General features: G+C 49.3%; 1 pseudogene; it reads left to right on the top strand.

The window, feature by feature from the left end:
- The first annotated feature begins 381 nt into the window (after window positions 1-381).
- LOC137554789 (U2 spliceosomal RNA) lies at window positions 382-587 on the top strand (annotated as a pseudogene).
- The last annotated feature ends 15913 nt before the right edge of the window (window positions 588-16500 follow it).

The raw sequence follows: 16500 nt of genomic DNA, 5'->3' as shown, positions 1-16500 counted from the left end.
ACTTGACTTACTCTACCCTCTACACTCTCTCCTAGCGTGGTGCCGGAATGCAGGGTGCCGTAAGCCTACTTTAATTTTGTTTGCGGCGTGGAGGCACGGCAGCGGAGGGGTTCCGGAGGTGGGCGGGGCCATGCAAATGTCATCAGGCGGCAGCTGAGCCTGGCACTGTGCAGCACAAGTGCCCCCATCCCGGTGGCCCGGCAGGCCCGCAGAGGCAGCGGGGAAGGTCCCCTCGCAGAGGTAGCGGGGAAGGCCCCCCCCGGCAGCCGGTGGCCCCGGGGTTTTAGTTATCTGGCGGCTGTGTGGGCAGCTGCTGCATTTAGAAGGTATTTTGCCTGAAATCCACTGGAGGGTGCTTTTGCTTTGGACAATAAATGGGTTATCGCTTCTCGGCTTTTTGGCTAAGATCAAGTGTAGTATCTGTTCTTATCAGTTTAATATCTGATACGTCCCCTATCTGGGGACCATATATTAAATGGATTTTTGGAACAGGGAGGGTGCTGCTACTCCTGAGTGCAGGATAGAGTTGAAAACCTCTCACCACTGACAATATAAAAAAACATTGTTTCAAGTTGTGTCTGCTTTTTTTTTTTTTTTTCTTTTGAGCATCTGTGTCATTTATTGAGCCCGTATTTCTCCTGGCTGTAAGGCTTAGTGCAGGGGTCCCCAACCACCGGGCCGCGGCCCACTGCCGGTCCGTGGGCAGTTGCCAGCTGGGCCGCGGCGGGTCTGGCCTCTCACCCCCCTCCCCCCGCGGCCGCCGCTCCTGTCACCTTATGAGCTGGCGGCCGCTTCCTGTCACTGATTCCCCGTAGCCACTTTGAGGATTGCAGCATCTCCTTTTACAGCAGCGCTTCCTGCGCAGCTGCTGTAAGGAGGGAAGAAAGCGAGACAGCGCCGGTTTCCATGGTAACGGCGATCGCCGCTACAGGAAGCCGCTGCCCCGCTTTCTTCCCTCCTTACAGCAGCTGCGCAGGAAGCGCTGCTGTAAAAGGAGATGCTGCAATCCTCAAAGTGGCTACGGGGAATCAGTGACAGGAAGCGGCCGCCAGCTCAAAGCAGGTAACAGAAGCGGCGGCCGCGGGGGGAGGGGGGCTACACTGGGGCACTATACTAGCTATCCTGGGGCACTATACTAGCTGCACATGGGGCACTATGCTAGCTATACTGGGGCACACTGGGCACTATGCTAGCTATACTGGGGCACACTGGGCACTATACTAGCACTATACTAGCTATACTGGGCACTATACTAGCTATACTGGGGCACACTGGGTACTATACTGGGGCACACTAGGCACTATACTAGCTATCCTGGGGCACACTGGGCACTATACTAGCTATCCTGGGGCACTATACTAGCTGCACATGGGGCACTATGCTAGCTATACTGGGGCACACTGGGCACTATGCTAGCTATACTGGGGCACACTGGGCACTATACTAGCACTATACTAGCTATACTGGGCACTATACTAGCTATACTGGGGCACACTGGGTACTATACTGGGGCACACTAGGCACTATACTAGCTATCCTGGGGCACACTGGGCACTATACTAGCTATCCTGGGGCACTATACTAGCTGCACATGGGGCACTATGCTAGCTATACTGGGGCACACTGGGTACTATACTGGGGCACACTAGGCACTATACTAGCTATCCTGGGGCACACTGGGCACTATACTAGCTATCCTGGGGCACACTGGGCACTATACTAGCTATCCTGGGGCACATGGGGCACTATACTAGCTATACTGGGGCACACTGGGCACTATACTAGCTATCCTGGGGCACATGGGGCACTATACTAGCTATACTGGGGCACACTGGGCACTGTAATAGCTATCCTGGGGCACACTGGGCACTATACTAGCTATCCTGGGGCACTATACTAGCTATCCTGGGGCACTATACTAGCTATCCTGGGGCACATGGGCACTATACTAGCTATACTGGGGCACACTTGGCACTGTACTAGCTATCCTGGGGCACACTGGGCACTATACTAGCTATCCTGGGGCACACAGGGCACTATACTAGCTATTCTGGGGCACTATATTAGCTATCATGGGGCACTATACTAGCTATACTGGGGCACACTGGGCACTATACTAACTATACTGGGGCACTATACTAGCTGCAGCGGGGTACCTAGACTCCCTATACTGGGGCAACTGTGCTTGCTGTGCCGCCGCGAATACCCCCCCCCCCCCCCCCCCCCCCCGGGCCCCAGAGAAAATTTTGGACGGTTACCGGTCCCCGGGCCGAAAAAGGTTGGGGACCCCTGGCTTAGTGCACACCAGAGCGGTTCCGCTGCGGTTTGCGATCCGCTTGCGGGTGCGGCAGAGCTGGGACAAGGTCCTCCAGCACCCAAGGCTGAGACACCAAAGTGCGCCCCTCCATCCCTCCCACCTCAGCTGTCACACACTGATTGCTTTTAGACTAAGAGGGCCACAGGGCCCACAACCTCCCCAACACCTTAATATCTAGTTATCTGGCTTGCAGTCACTGCTGTGTATCCCCTTTTCTTATTTCTTTCTGCTTCATACACAATTAGGAATGACAGCTGAATGAATTGTGCGCCCCCTCCTACACTGCGCCCTGAGGCTGGAGCCTCTCCAGCCTATGCCTCGGCCCGGCCCTGCTCCCGTCTGTAAGGTATTGCTACAAACACTGACTCCCCTGCTTCTGTTCGTCTAGTCACGCTGTCATTCCCTTTCTCCAGCTAATAGTGTACTCTAATAGTGGTGGGGGCAACCCCAGGGCAGGGCAGCGGTGCTGACCTCTGTGAAAGGAAAAGTATCTTGAAAACTTCTGGGCAGAAGGGGAGGCTGACAGGACAGCACACTGCTCAGATGCTGGTAATAGGTTATACACTGTCCTAAGCTTCAGTAGATGTCCAATGTTCCCCAGCCTGTGTAATATATATATGCATACAGTCAAAAGTGGCGCCTGGAAAAAATGGCGAATGGTGATTAAAACGCTATTTAGCGTTTTTAACCTAATTGCTAAATACCGTTTTGATTTGTTTCAGCATTGTTATCCTACATTTAGGAGAATGGTATTTATGACACGATAAATACCGTTTTCGTATTGTTACCTTGGGGTCAGGATGCGGTGCGTACATCCAAAAGATGTAATCCGGATGTCGGAAACTTTTGCAGTCTCGCTGGCACACTTGACTCTGGCTGCCCTGCGGTGTTTGCAGTGGAATTTTAACACTAGATGGTGCTGTTGAACATAGAGGACAGTGAGAATATTTAACTATTCTTACACAGTACCAAAGAGTAAAGAAGCTGTAACCTAGTGGTAAAGCCCTTGGCTAGAAAGAAAATTTTGCTAGTTCGAATCTGCTCAACATTAATTTTTTTCTTCTTCTTTCTTTGAATTGATAAAGATGCGCTGCTATCAATAAAGTGATAAAAGGTTAGTTTAAAATACTTTGTTTATGAAGTAAAATATTTATGCTGTAAATATCCAAGCTGCAGAATGTATGGAAGGTTAAAAACGAAGTGGGAGCACGGAATATAGATGAGAGAAAAGGAATTAGAAGCCTTTGACTGATCACTACTTCTATTTTTTTGTCAGTTTGCAGCCAGTAAGTCCTTGTCTCTCATATTCTGTGCTTCCACTTCGTTTTTAACTTTGCATACGTTCTGCAGCTGGGATATTTTGAACACAAAACTTCATAAGAAAACTATTTTTAAACGTATCTTTTATTACTTCATAAATAGCAGCGCATCTTTATCAATTAAAGAAAAAAAAAGTAACATTGAGCAGATTCGAACCAGCAAAATCAACTCTAAAGCCTATCTCCTTACCACTGTGCTAATACCAACGCTGCTTTGAGCTCCCAATTTCTCCCTGCACTATAATGTCTTCTTTCCAGCATGATTACAGCTATATAGCACACACCAGGCAAGCTGTGCACCGCTTCCTTTAAACACTGGATTTATTCTCCCATACAGTACATCAGCAGGTATATAGGCAAAAGTCCAGTGACAGCATTTTCATGTACATTGACATCAAATTGATCTGACCTGTGCCATGGACGGGTGCGGGAGGGTGACCAGGGGAGGGGAGGACTGCGCGACAGCCGTTTCGCGCCGGTGTGGCGCTTGTTCACGTGCAGGTATCCTCGGGCGAATGGCGGCGTGTACGGGCTTCCATGATGTTACTCGGAAGCCCCGCCCATCACGCTCGCCATTGGCCGTTGTGCGCTGGATAGTGATTGGGTGAGTGACTAGAGAGAGGAAGACCGGCCTGTGACGTGGCATTAGGTGAGTGGTTGCTAAGTCAACATAGACACATGCGTGCATAATATTCAGATCGCCGCAACATGGCGAAATTAAAAACTGTGTACATATATTAAACATACTTCCGTGACCGACCGTGCCTAAAATATACATTGTTCATTACTCGTGCCCAAACACATTCTTTAATAAACTTAAACACTTGTGCTTTCTGTGTCTTTGTGAGAAGACCCGCTCACGCTTGGGCCAATGCAATTGCCTGAGCTATGCCTGGGTCTCCACCTGCTGTCTGTATAAAATACATTTTATTAGACACTCGTTAAAAACACCCTATTACCCCAATTAAAATCACTATGAGGTTAGTGGGGGGAAATCCGTATTGGGGAGACACAATCCCCTGGACTATTTGCTTGCCTCTATTTACCATTAGGTCTCCACCCCCTTCTTGAATAAATCCCACCTCCCTCTGCTACATATTAGAGCGTTCCAGCCAACACCCTTTAACTTTCGGTGTTGACATTATAGAATGGGAGGGGGAAAAACAAGAATGTGGGGGGGAGAAAGAGGAAGCCCCCACCTTAGCCCATTGGAAACAGGGAATGCACCCCATACCCCTCAAATCTCTAGGGGAACCCCCCGTTGACAGCCCACGACCAGAGTTCCGTGGGCTCGAGAAAGGGAGAAGGAAAAGGAGAAGGAGGGAGACCCCAGTGTATCTCCAGGGGCAACTAAGCTCCCCTGAGGATATATGGACGCAGTGGGTGTGAGGGCAGTGCTCCAGTGTGATGGCTGTGCCCAGGGAGGGGGGACGGACGCCACCGGGATACACACATCATGCCCCAAAGGCGCCCATCCATCCCCTCACCGGACCATGAACGGGGGCGCGGCCTCCTCCATTCTCTTGGCCTGCGGGCCACATTGCCATCCACTTAAAATCAGCACCTGCCCTCCCCCCCTGCATCTCCATTGGTGGGGCACCCACCCATACGTGCCCTAGGTCCATGGTGTATTACCTTTTACGTCCGGGGCACGCTTTTCCTGAGAGGGAGCGCTCCCGGATGGCATTATTTGCCACTCAGGATCTATCATCATCAGTGGGGGGAGACAAGGGGAGGGCAAGGAGAAAAAAAAAAAAAAAAAGAGAGAAGAGGAGACTAATCGGGGGAAGAGTACACCAAGAAACATGCTCATGGTGAACACTGGGAAAATGAAAAGGGGAACCAGCAAACACAGAGTGGCATCTATTATTGGGGGTGCCTGGAGTGTCGGGAGCAGGGGAATTTCCTCTCGTCCATCATCTGGCCCTTGGAGGATGATGGAGTCTTAACCTTATGGGTCAAGAAAACAGGATAACTCCAACCTGTCATTGAGGCCCACAGGCCCCATCGCCCCCGTGCGTAAAATTACCCGCGATTCCCGTCTGGTTAACTCCTGATCCCTGTTGCCCCCTCTTCTAGGGTTGGCAACGTGTAGGAGTCCCGCGAATTTCAGACATTTGGATTTACCCCCGTGGGATTCCCTCACGTGTTCGATAAGGCGTGGACACCCCTTCCCGGACTTTATGGACTTGAGGTGTTCCCCCACCCTCTCCTTCAAGGGCCTGGTTGTTTTACCCACATAGAAAAACTGGCATGGGCAAAAGATGACGTAGGAGACAAACTTGGTCTGGCAGGTGATGAAGGCTCTCACCTCCCACTGTGTTCCCCCCAATCTAAGGTTCGTGCCTTCTACAATTTGCGGGCAATACTTGCATCTGCCACATCTGTGATTGCCCTTTGGGCGTTCATTGGTCAACCAATTGGTTGGTGTTACGGAGCGGTACTCACTTCGGGTCAAAATATCCCCTAATGTGGGGGCCCTTCTGAATACCACTCGTGGGGGATCAGGGAAGATCTTCTGCAGCGCAGGATCTCTGGTTATAAGTGGCCAGTTCTTTCTGATAACCTGTGACACTTTCCTGGTCATGGGAGTATAATCAAAGGTGCAGGTGATGGAGCCTGCCCCCTTCTCGGGTCTTGGCCGTCTAACCAATAGGGAGGACCTCTCCCTCCCTCTGGCCTTCTCTCTAGCTGCCTCTAATGCAGTCTCATCATAGTTCCTTGCCCGTAGGCGTCTGGTTAACTCCCCCGCCTGTGTCTTAAATGTTTCTGGGTTGGTATTATTGCGTCTGAGGCGTAGGTACTGGCCGTATGGCAGGGATGATTTCACATGTTCAGGGTGATAGCTGCTCTTGTGTAGCAACGAATTCACGGCTGTGGGTTTCCTGAACCCCTCACACACCAATTTTGTACCATCTGGTTTGATCATAAGATCAAGGAAACACACCCCACTATCACTGATCTCAGATGTGAAGCGCATATTTATCCTGTTAACATTGAGGTGCTCCATGAATTCTCCAAACTCCCCGACTGTTCCCTGCCACACGACCAGCACGTCGTCCACATAGCGCGACCAAACCTTGATCCTCCCGCGAAATGGGTTCAATGAGCTCCGCACACAATCCTCCTCCCAAGCTCCCAAAAAGAGCCCAGCATAGGTACATGCCACAGAGGTCCCCATGGCCGTCCCGGAAGTCTGGTGGTACCACCTTCCATCAAATAGGAATGCGTTGTGGGTTAGGATATACCTGAGACATTCACACAGGTAATCCTTATATCCCGTATCTTTGTTGGTTCTGTCGAGAAATCGGCGTACCGCCTTCACCCCCTCCTCGTGGGGTATGCGGCTGTACAGGCTCTCCACATCGATCGTGGCGAGCCTATACCCCGGTCGCCACTCCGCATTCTCCACTATATTAATTGCATCTAGCGTGTCTGCCAGATAACTGGGAACCCCCCTGAGGAGAGGGCGCAGCAGGTGGTCCAAGAAGCGAGATAGTCGCTCCGTTAAAGACCCACACCCCGACACTATGGGTCTACCCGGAGGGTTCTCCATAGATTTGTGCAGTTTGGGAAGGTGGTACCACGCAGGGTACCGGGGCGACACAGGCAACAGGTCCGTGGCTAGCCTCTGCGGCATGTACCCCAACTCGACTCCTCGCCTTAGCAAAGTACGAAGAGTCGTCTGGTACTTGATGGTAGGATTGCGATCTAGGCGCTCATACTGATCACCATTTCCCAACTGTCTGTAGGCTTCCCTCGTGTAGGCCTCGCCTGACATGATCACCACATTCCCCCCCTTGTCCGCCTGTTTCACCACCAGGTCCCGGCGTTGCTGTAGCCATCTCATGGCCCTTCTCTCAGTACTGCTCAGATTATCAGGGGCCCTATCGTAACAAAGTGCCCTCATCTCGTCTGAGACCTGGTGGAAAAATTGATCTATCGGCGAACCGGGGGGGATCTGCACCGCCCTCGTGGACCTACACGCTCGGAAAGCCCCAGAATTACCCAGGTTTAAACCAAGACCAGGAGAGCTCTCCTCATCTATGGAACAGTCACCACCTTCCTCCCACAACTCCTCAAGCATCCGGAGTGCCTCCATCTCAGCCTGGTCCCAGTTCACCGTGGGGCTGAACCCCAGTACGGGGTCCGGGCTGGCCATCATCGAGGGGCCTCCATCACCCTGTCCTTGGAGTCCCATGCCCCCACTACTGTGTAACTGGTTGAGCATCATGACTCTCGTGGTCTTGTAAAGATCTATGAGGGGGAGGGGAGCTTAGTTGCCCCTGGAGATACACTGGGGTCTCCCTCCTTCTCCTTTTCCTTCTCCCTTTCTCGAGCCCACGGAACTCTGGTCGTGGGCTGTCAACGGGGGGTTCCCCTAGAGATTTGAGGGGTATGGGGTGCATTCCCTGTTTCCAATGGGCTAAGGTGGGGGCTTCCTCTTTCTCCCCCCCACATTCTTGTTTTTCCCCCTCCCATTCTATAATGTCAACACCGAAAGTTAAAGGGTGTTGGCTGGAACGCTCTAATATGTAGCAGAGGGAGGTGGGATTTATTCAAGAAGGGGGTGGAGACCTAATGGTAAATAGAGGCAAGCAAATAGTCCAGGGGATTGTGTCTCCCCAATACGGATTTCCCCCCACTAACCTCATAGTGATTTTAATTGGGGTAATAGGGTGTTTTTAACGAGTGTCTAATAAAATGTATTTTATACAGACAGCAGGTGGAGACCCAGGCATAGCTCAGGCAATTGCATTGGCCCAAGCGTGAGCGGGTCTTCTCACAAAGACACAGAAAGCACAAGTGTTTAAGTTTATTAAAGAATGTGTTTGGGCACGAGTAATGAACAATGTATATTTTAGGCACGGTCGGTCACGGAAGTATGTTTAATATATGTACACAGTTTTTAATTTCGCCATGTTGCGGCGATCTGAATATTATGCACGCATGTGTCTATGTTGACTTAGCAACCACTCACCTAATGCCACGTCACAGGCCGGTCTTCCTCTCTCTAGTCACTCACCCAATCACTATCCAGCGCACAACGGCCAATGGCGAGCGTGATGGGCGGGGCTTCCGAGTAACATCATGGAAGCCCGTACACGCCGCCATTCGCCCGAGGATACCTGCACGTGAACAAGCGCCACACCGGCGCGAAACGGCTGTCGCGCAGTCCTCCCCTCCCCTGGTCACCCTCCCGCACCCGTCCATGGCACAGGTCAGATCAATTTGATGTCAATGTACATGAAAATGCTGTCACTGGACTTTTGCCTATATACCTGCTGATGTACTGTATGGGAGAATAAATCAAGTGTTTAAAGGAAGCGGTGCACAGCTTGCCTGGTGTGTGCTATATACGAATTCCTGTTTCAACAAAATCTGTCTGCACGCTCCCACACGTAGGACCCCAGGTACAGCAAGGAACAGGACGGGATTGTGTATTAATCTTCATAGGGTGCAGCAGACCTCACTATCCTCCCTATACTGAGTGCCGGGCAAACCAGCATCTTGTGTGTACTGTTATGATTACAGCTATGCCCAAAACGTTAAATTGCGTTTTATAGTAAATTGAATGGTGGCGCCATAATGGTCAGACGGGGCTGTGCGCCATTTTTTCCTGCTCCCATATATATATATATATACTGCACACTAGTCCCTCACCATTATTACATAACTGTGCACTGCCCAGGCTTATTGCATTTCAAAACTAGCATGAGACACCCTCTACCACTACATTTAGAGTAGCAGAGGAGCATGGTATTATATGTACTTCAGTGGCCGGTCAGATTTAAACTCTCCTGTTCTTCATTGCAGCGAGGCACTTTAACCTCCTTAGCGGCATGCCCGACACTGTCGGGCATACCGCTTCTGCCCTCTGGAGTCCCCAAGAATTAATTTATTTGCTCAAATGGCAGTAAAACCTTTAGCTAGCACTAGGCTAGCTAGTAAAGGTGTCCGGCACCCCCCGATCGCCTGGGATCCCCCCGGTCACCCGTTTATACATTACCCAGCCTGGATCCAGCGATCGTACAGCCTCCCTGCACAGCTCCGGTCTCTCTATGAGGAAGATCGGATTTGTGCATGACGTCGACGACATCATGTGCGATCCTCTCCATAGTGAAGGCCCGGAGCTGTGCGGGGAAGCTGCTCCGATCGCTGGATCCAGGCTGGGTAATGTATAAGCGGCTGGGGGGGGGGGGGGGGGGGGGGGGGGAGTACCGGACACCTTTACTAGCTAGCCTAGTGCTAGCTAAAGGTTTTGCAGCCATGTGAGCAAATTAATTAATCCTGGGGGCAAAAACTTACTTACCTTAATCGGCCTGAAAGTTGGAGGGAGCAGTTGGGAATGGCACAAAACAGGTAAAATGAAATGTAACAAGACAATAGCAGTGAAGATGTATCTATATATTTTGCCAGGGGCCCACTACAAAAATCCAGATCAAATGTGTGCGTGGGGGGGCATGTTGATGACAGCGGGCCTTGGGTGGTAAAAAGTACAAATCCGGCCCTGTCCGATCCTCCTGGCCCCACCGGCAGCCACTTCCTGTTTCGGTGACAGGAGCTGACAGGCTGGGGACGCGAGTGATTCTTCGCGTTCCCAGACACATTAGCACCCTCTATGCTGCTATATGATATATGCTATAGCAGCATAGATGGTGCTATTGTGGCCAGGAACGCGAAGAATCACTCCTGTCAGCCTGTCAGCTCCTGTCACCGAAACAGGAAGTGGCTGCCGGCGGGGCCAGGAGAATCGGAGGGAGACGGCGAGGGCACCGGACAGCTGCAGGGGCCTATTGGATGCCCCAGGTGAGTAAAACTCGTTTTTTTTGTTTGACTTAAGTGTCCCTTTAAGTGGTTAATCTATTTTGGCTCCTGAGTTTTCAGTTTTTGAAAGGATGATAATGCACTTGTGCATTGCTAGTGTTAGTGATCTGTCATGGCAGATCACTAAACAGTATGACCATCTCAGTCAATGATAATCTAGCTCTTGTACAAGGCTTAGAGGCGTATGGTCACTCATCACATTAATGAAAAGGTTAAAAGTGAGTAGTTAGACATGCGTACATCCAGGGCTGGGCCAAGGCAGAGGTGAGAGAGGCTCCAGCCTCAGGGCGCAGGGCGGGGCCGAGGCAGAGGCAAGAGAGGCTCCAGCCTCAGGGCGCAGTGTAGGAGGGGGCGCACTCAGCTATCATTCCCCTATTGTGTTTGAAGCAGAGTGAAATAAGAAAAGGTGATACATGGCAGTGACTGCAAGCCAGATAACTAGAGATTAAGGTGTTGGGGGCCCTGAGGGGCCTCTTAGTCTAATAGCAATCAGTGTGTGACAGCTGGGGTGGGAGGGATGGAGGGGCGCACTTTGGTGTCTCAGCCTTGGGTGCTGGAGGACCTTGTCCCGGCTCTGCATACATCTGAAAAAGCCACCTGGTAATTTGGGGGGGGCCGTCTAATGCTGATAGAATATCGGTAATGTTACCAATACTCTGCTACCACCTTCCGTAAGCTGTCTCTCACACTAACCCACTACTATCTACACACCTAACAACCGACTCCCTCCTCGGCCTCAGAGTAAACACCTGGGGTTTGTAGATTGACAAAAGGAAGAAATTGAGAGCCTACAATAGTGTAGTATGTCAAAGCAATGTGGGTATAGGCTGAGCAGGATCATCCACCAGGTAGCCTAGGCAAATGCCTGGGGCCAAGTGCGTGTCAAGGGGCCCACCTGCCACCATCTCTGACCTCTCTCCACTTCCGCTTACCAAAAGGACCAATAATGCGACACTAAATCTACTACCTGGCATTCATGTTTATTCTAGAACAATAAAATACTTTTTTTCCGTGATTCTGTTTTTATTTCTTTTTAACGCTTTGTGGAAATGGGTAAGGGAGAGGGCTGGCACATGGGGGTCCCTTTCTTAAAGAGGAGCTGTTAGGTATAGGGTCTCAGAGAAAAAAAACACATATATCAGTAGCTAAATATTGGCTGTACTATATTACATATGCATTTCACTGTCCACGTTTGGATTTCACAGAATTTTTATATAGTATTTGCAGAGAATGATGCTCCTGACAGCTCATGACAGGTTCCATGTTTGTCTGTCTTGTATGAAGCCAATTGTGATGTCATATCCTCCCTTACCCTGCTTCCTGATGATCCGACTCACAAAAAAGATCCTAATGGACAACACTACTGTGCAGTGAATATTAATTAGCCATGTGGCTAGGAACAATAGCGGACTCCTGCAGTATACTCTAACGGAACATGTGCCCTGTGATTTTTCAGTGCTGTGAGTTTTAGGCTGCTGTTACAAGCTGCTGTAACACGAGCCTGTAACTTCTCACTGTGAAAGCAGCCTTAAATGAAGGGGAGGACCCAAGGTAGTGCACTGGGGAGAAGAAGCAGCCCCAGAATGCTTTGCAGTATCTGTTATGCGTCCTGCCAGTCTCCTACAGAGCTTGGGAATAACCAGCCTTGCTGTTCAGCACACATCAAAGTAAGAGAGATTTTTAACTTCAGTATTGCCTTTTTGGCTTCCTTCTAAACTGTTTAACAAAGTAGAATACAGGTTTAAATTAGCTTTTGTAGCCTGACAGTTACTCTTTAAATGGGACACCAGATGCTACCATGAACCACCACAAGTTTCTCCAAAACTACGAGGTCTTTTTTCCTCTAGTACCCACTGTTCTTCTTAACATACACTGCAAATTTGGTAGTTCTTGCTTGTATGGGGGCTTTGCTATTAACCGCTAAAGTAAGCTGTCGTTAAAGGGGAAAAAATGCTAAAATATTTGAGTGTATTTTTGCTTTTAGAAGTTAAAATTTACTTACGTACACAAAAATAACGCAAAAAGAATGTTGCATTTTCACTCATCACTGATCATTATCTACCAATTCCAAATTATGTCCAAGTGAGTATCCAAGATCTTGCACTATTCATGGCTCTTCTTCCTCCTCTCTCTCTGATTGGATATTTAGAGATTCCCTCTCGTACGAGCTACCCTTCCTTATTCTCAGTTGGAGTACTTCAGGGCTCAGTTCCCTCTCCCCTTCTGCCGGGCATACACGGCTCGATTTTTTTTTTATCAATTGAGCCGCTGATGTCTCGATTGATAATTTCCGACAGGTCTGATCACCGCGCGAATCGATTCCCCGCTCGATACCCGCGGGCCGACAATGGCAAAAAACGAAAAGAAAATAAGGAGTGCCCGTGGGGACGAGCGGGAATCGATCCGGGCAGGCACGGGGACGAGCTGGCTGGATTCTGGCGCATAATCTAGCCGTGTATGCCTGGCATAAGGCTCTAGGACCACTCATCAATTCATTTTAGTATCACCATTCTGCTGATGACGCCAAAATCTACTGTTCTGCTCCTTATTTCCATTTATTAACATATTGTGTTCCTGCCTAGTGCCTACATTAAATCTCCTTCTCGGTCTCTTCCAAGTTCCTGAAACTTAACAAGGTCTTGAGTGAACTTATGATTTTTTCACCTTTTGCCCTTCTTGAAATGACAATCAATATTAATGACACCTATTTTCTCGTCTCCCTTCCCGTTTGCCACCTAGAAGTCGCTCTTCATTTCACTCTCTATCAAACCTCACATTAATACCCTAACCACCTCTTGTAATCTCCAACTCAAAGTATTCCCCATACTTGCCCTGTTAAGGATTACCGAAACACCCTCCTGAGCAGCCTACCACTCCGGACCATCCAGATGTCTGTGCGATGACTCATTCACACTACTTTTCTGATTGAGCATTCCTCTCATTCTCCCCACACATTACCTAACCCACACAGAATTCCTTTCAAGGCCTTTGAGGGTTTTTTTTGAAAATGTTTATGTTATTTCTTTAAAAGAAAACTTGAAGTATGAGAAGTATGAGAATATGCCAGGACTGCATGACTCAACATCACGAAAACAAAATCCCAGCTATAACAACGCCAGAGACAATAATTAGGTGATACTACCATACGATGAGTAATGTCATAAATAAAAGCATTGACTCAAAGTTGTTAGGTTAGGAGATGAGCTTATGCAGAACAGTTGTACATTAGATGTGCTAAATGTTGATGGTAATGGGCTTCGGGAGGGAAGTTGTTATCCACCCCACATTCTTTCTGCTCACTTACTAGCTGGGGGCAGTTTGAACCTGCTGAAATCTGATCTATGCTGTGCTTACATGTTTACAAAGCAAGCTAGATATGACAGTTGTCAGAATCCGCTCTGCTGGCCTTGATTCCCTGGACAGTTTGGTTTCTTATGCAGGTTGCATAGTTCAGTCCAGGGAAAAGAGGCCTTTTTGTCAGTTTGCAAGGCTGACTGATTTGCATCTACTTATCTTGCAATCTGCTTGTCTGCTTCCTTTGAAGGTTTTCAGTATAAATGTCACTTCCTCCCAGAATTCCTTGCTCGTTATAGTTCCTGTTTAGTGAGACTAACCTTTAGAGCCTCAGCCTCTTTGTATCTTGTTGCGAATATTCTAGTGTAGTTATTTCTTGGGGAGTGCATTTTGCACTCCTCCTATTCCAGCCAGGTTGTATATTATTTGTACTGCCTAAAGGTGGCCATACACTGGCCCGATTCGCGGCCGTTTCGACAGCAAATTCGATCCTGGGATCGAATCTGCTGCCAATCGTTCGCGCTAAACGCACCCGCCGATCCGATTTCCTCCCGAAATCGGATCGGTCCGTCGATCGCACCGTGCGGGAAATTACCCTCGATCGCCCGCGGGTAGGGAGCGCGTCGCTAGCGGCGGCCGATCCGATCAGGTATACATTACCTGACGCTGGCTCCCGGGCGTCTTCTCCGCGCTGCACCGCTCTGTTCCAGCTCCATCCCGGCGCTTCCTGTGTCACTGCAGCGACCAGGAAGTTCAAATAGAGGGCACTCTATTTGAACTTCCTGGTCACGGAGTGACACAGGAAGCGCCGGGATAGAGCAAGAACAGAGCGGTGCGGTGCAGCGTGGAGAAGACGCCCGGGAGCCAGCTTCAGGTAATGTATACGGGGGGGGGGGGGCACAGGCGGCAGGAGCAGCTCAACAGATTGTGATCGGTTTCAGGCTGAAATCGATTCACAATCTGTTTGCAGTAAAGGCAGCCATATGACCCCTCTCTGATCAGATTCCATCAGATAGGGATCTGTCAGCTGGTTGATCTAATGGCAAATCGACCAGTGTATGGCTACCTTAAGTCTTGCTTTGTCTTGTCCTGTCCTTGCAATTGTACTATCTCCTGCGGTGGCTGATAGTGAATCGTTCAGTCCTGTTTCTAGATCGCATTCGCCCTAGCTCTAGAGGTGGAGGATCTCTCTTGTCTGTGTCTTGGAGTATAACCTTGGCAGCGGTTGCTACTAGTTACTCCTTCAGTCTGTTCTGTCTGTACCGAACGCTTGCTGTTGTCTGGTGTTAGGCAACCGATTAGCAAGCGTTCCAGCTATTTGTTTGTCTTTGCTTTCCGTGTTCATTTGTTAGTCAGGGTTGTACGTTTTGTCACTGCTGCGCTTAACGTGCGGTGACGGTACGATAAACGCGCTTGTCACTGTTGCGCATAACGTGCAGTGACCGCGTTTAGTTACTTCATTTGTTATTTTCCTTGACGTTCAGACTGTAGTTATTTGCTGTGTCTTCCTTTACTCAATTCATGCTCTGTCTTTGCTCAGTCTTGTGTTGCTGATAGCAATCGCCTCTCTTGCGATTAGCTTTCTCACTCTGGTCTGTTCTGTTGAAATATGTCTACTAGAAATCACCAGAAATCCGCTCACACTTCCCTGGGACAGTGCTGGAACCGGGACAGGCCAATCCAACGAGACAAAAGCAAAGAAAGGGTGTCCGCACGATATCCCTTGCATCAGGTTCCTTTATTATGGACGTATCCACACCACAACACACATCATATAGCTGACATGTTTCGAACCAAACGGTTCTTACTCATAGCTAAAAATTTATGACACTAGACACTATATATACCAGCCTCCTGTGGAGGGGGAGGTCCCACAATTAGAGGCACTCCCCTAAACACCACATCCAGGAAGGGATATTCACATTCCAAAGAGAAACAATCCTTGATGGTATATCTCATGCGAAATGTCTGTACTCTGTCAAATTTTACTTAAAAATATATAGAAAAAGTTCCCAATATAAAATAAATAAAATCAGATAGCAAGAGAGCAGGGAGAAACACATACACCGGAGAAACTCCTCACTAAGTTATTAATGCTAGATTCCAACGGGAATTTAAACCCATTGGAAGTCTCGTTCCCAGTCTAAAAATCCATAGAGCCTCTCGGCTGGTAAGCCGTTTGACCAAATTACCCCCTCTCTGGGCTGGAAAGATCCTCTCCAGACCATGAAAAGAGAACGAAGCCATATTTCCACCATGGACCTGGCGAAAGTGCTTCGCTACATTAGAAATGTTGGTAGTGAACCACCTTGGGCCGCAATAATGTTCACCAATTCTGGCACGTAAAGGTCTGGTAGTGCACCCCACATACTGTAGGGAACACTCCGTGCACGTGACAAGATATATCACATAAGGCGTGCCACAATTGATGAATTCCTTAATGGGGAACCTACGTCCATTTGAGGTTGATATTGCCTCCCGTGTTCGTTTATGTACACTACAATAGTGGCATGTTCTCACCCCACATTTGTACGAGCCGGTCAGACTGAGCCAGGTTGAGGATCTAGGACTAGACTCAAACAAGCTAGGCGAGAGGGATTGGGCCAGAGTGGGCGCGCGCCTACTAGCAAAACGTACTCCCTGTTGTAAAATGCCCCGCAAGTCCTCATCCCCTTTTAACACAGGAAGATACTTTCTCAAAATGGAAACTATCCTGTTATATTCCACACTGTAGGTGGTAAC

This window comes from Hyperolius riggenbachi, chromosome 2 (genome assembly GCF_040937935.1).
Source record: "Hyperolius riggenbachi isolate aHypRig1 chromosome 2, aHypRig1.pri, whole genome shotgun sequence".
NCBI lineage: Eukaryota > Metazoa > Chordata > Amphibia > Anura > Hyperoliidae > Hyperolius > Hyperolius riggenbachi.
This window is presented reverse-complemented; position numbering and strand designations above follow the sequence as displayed.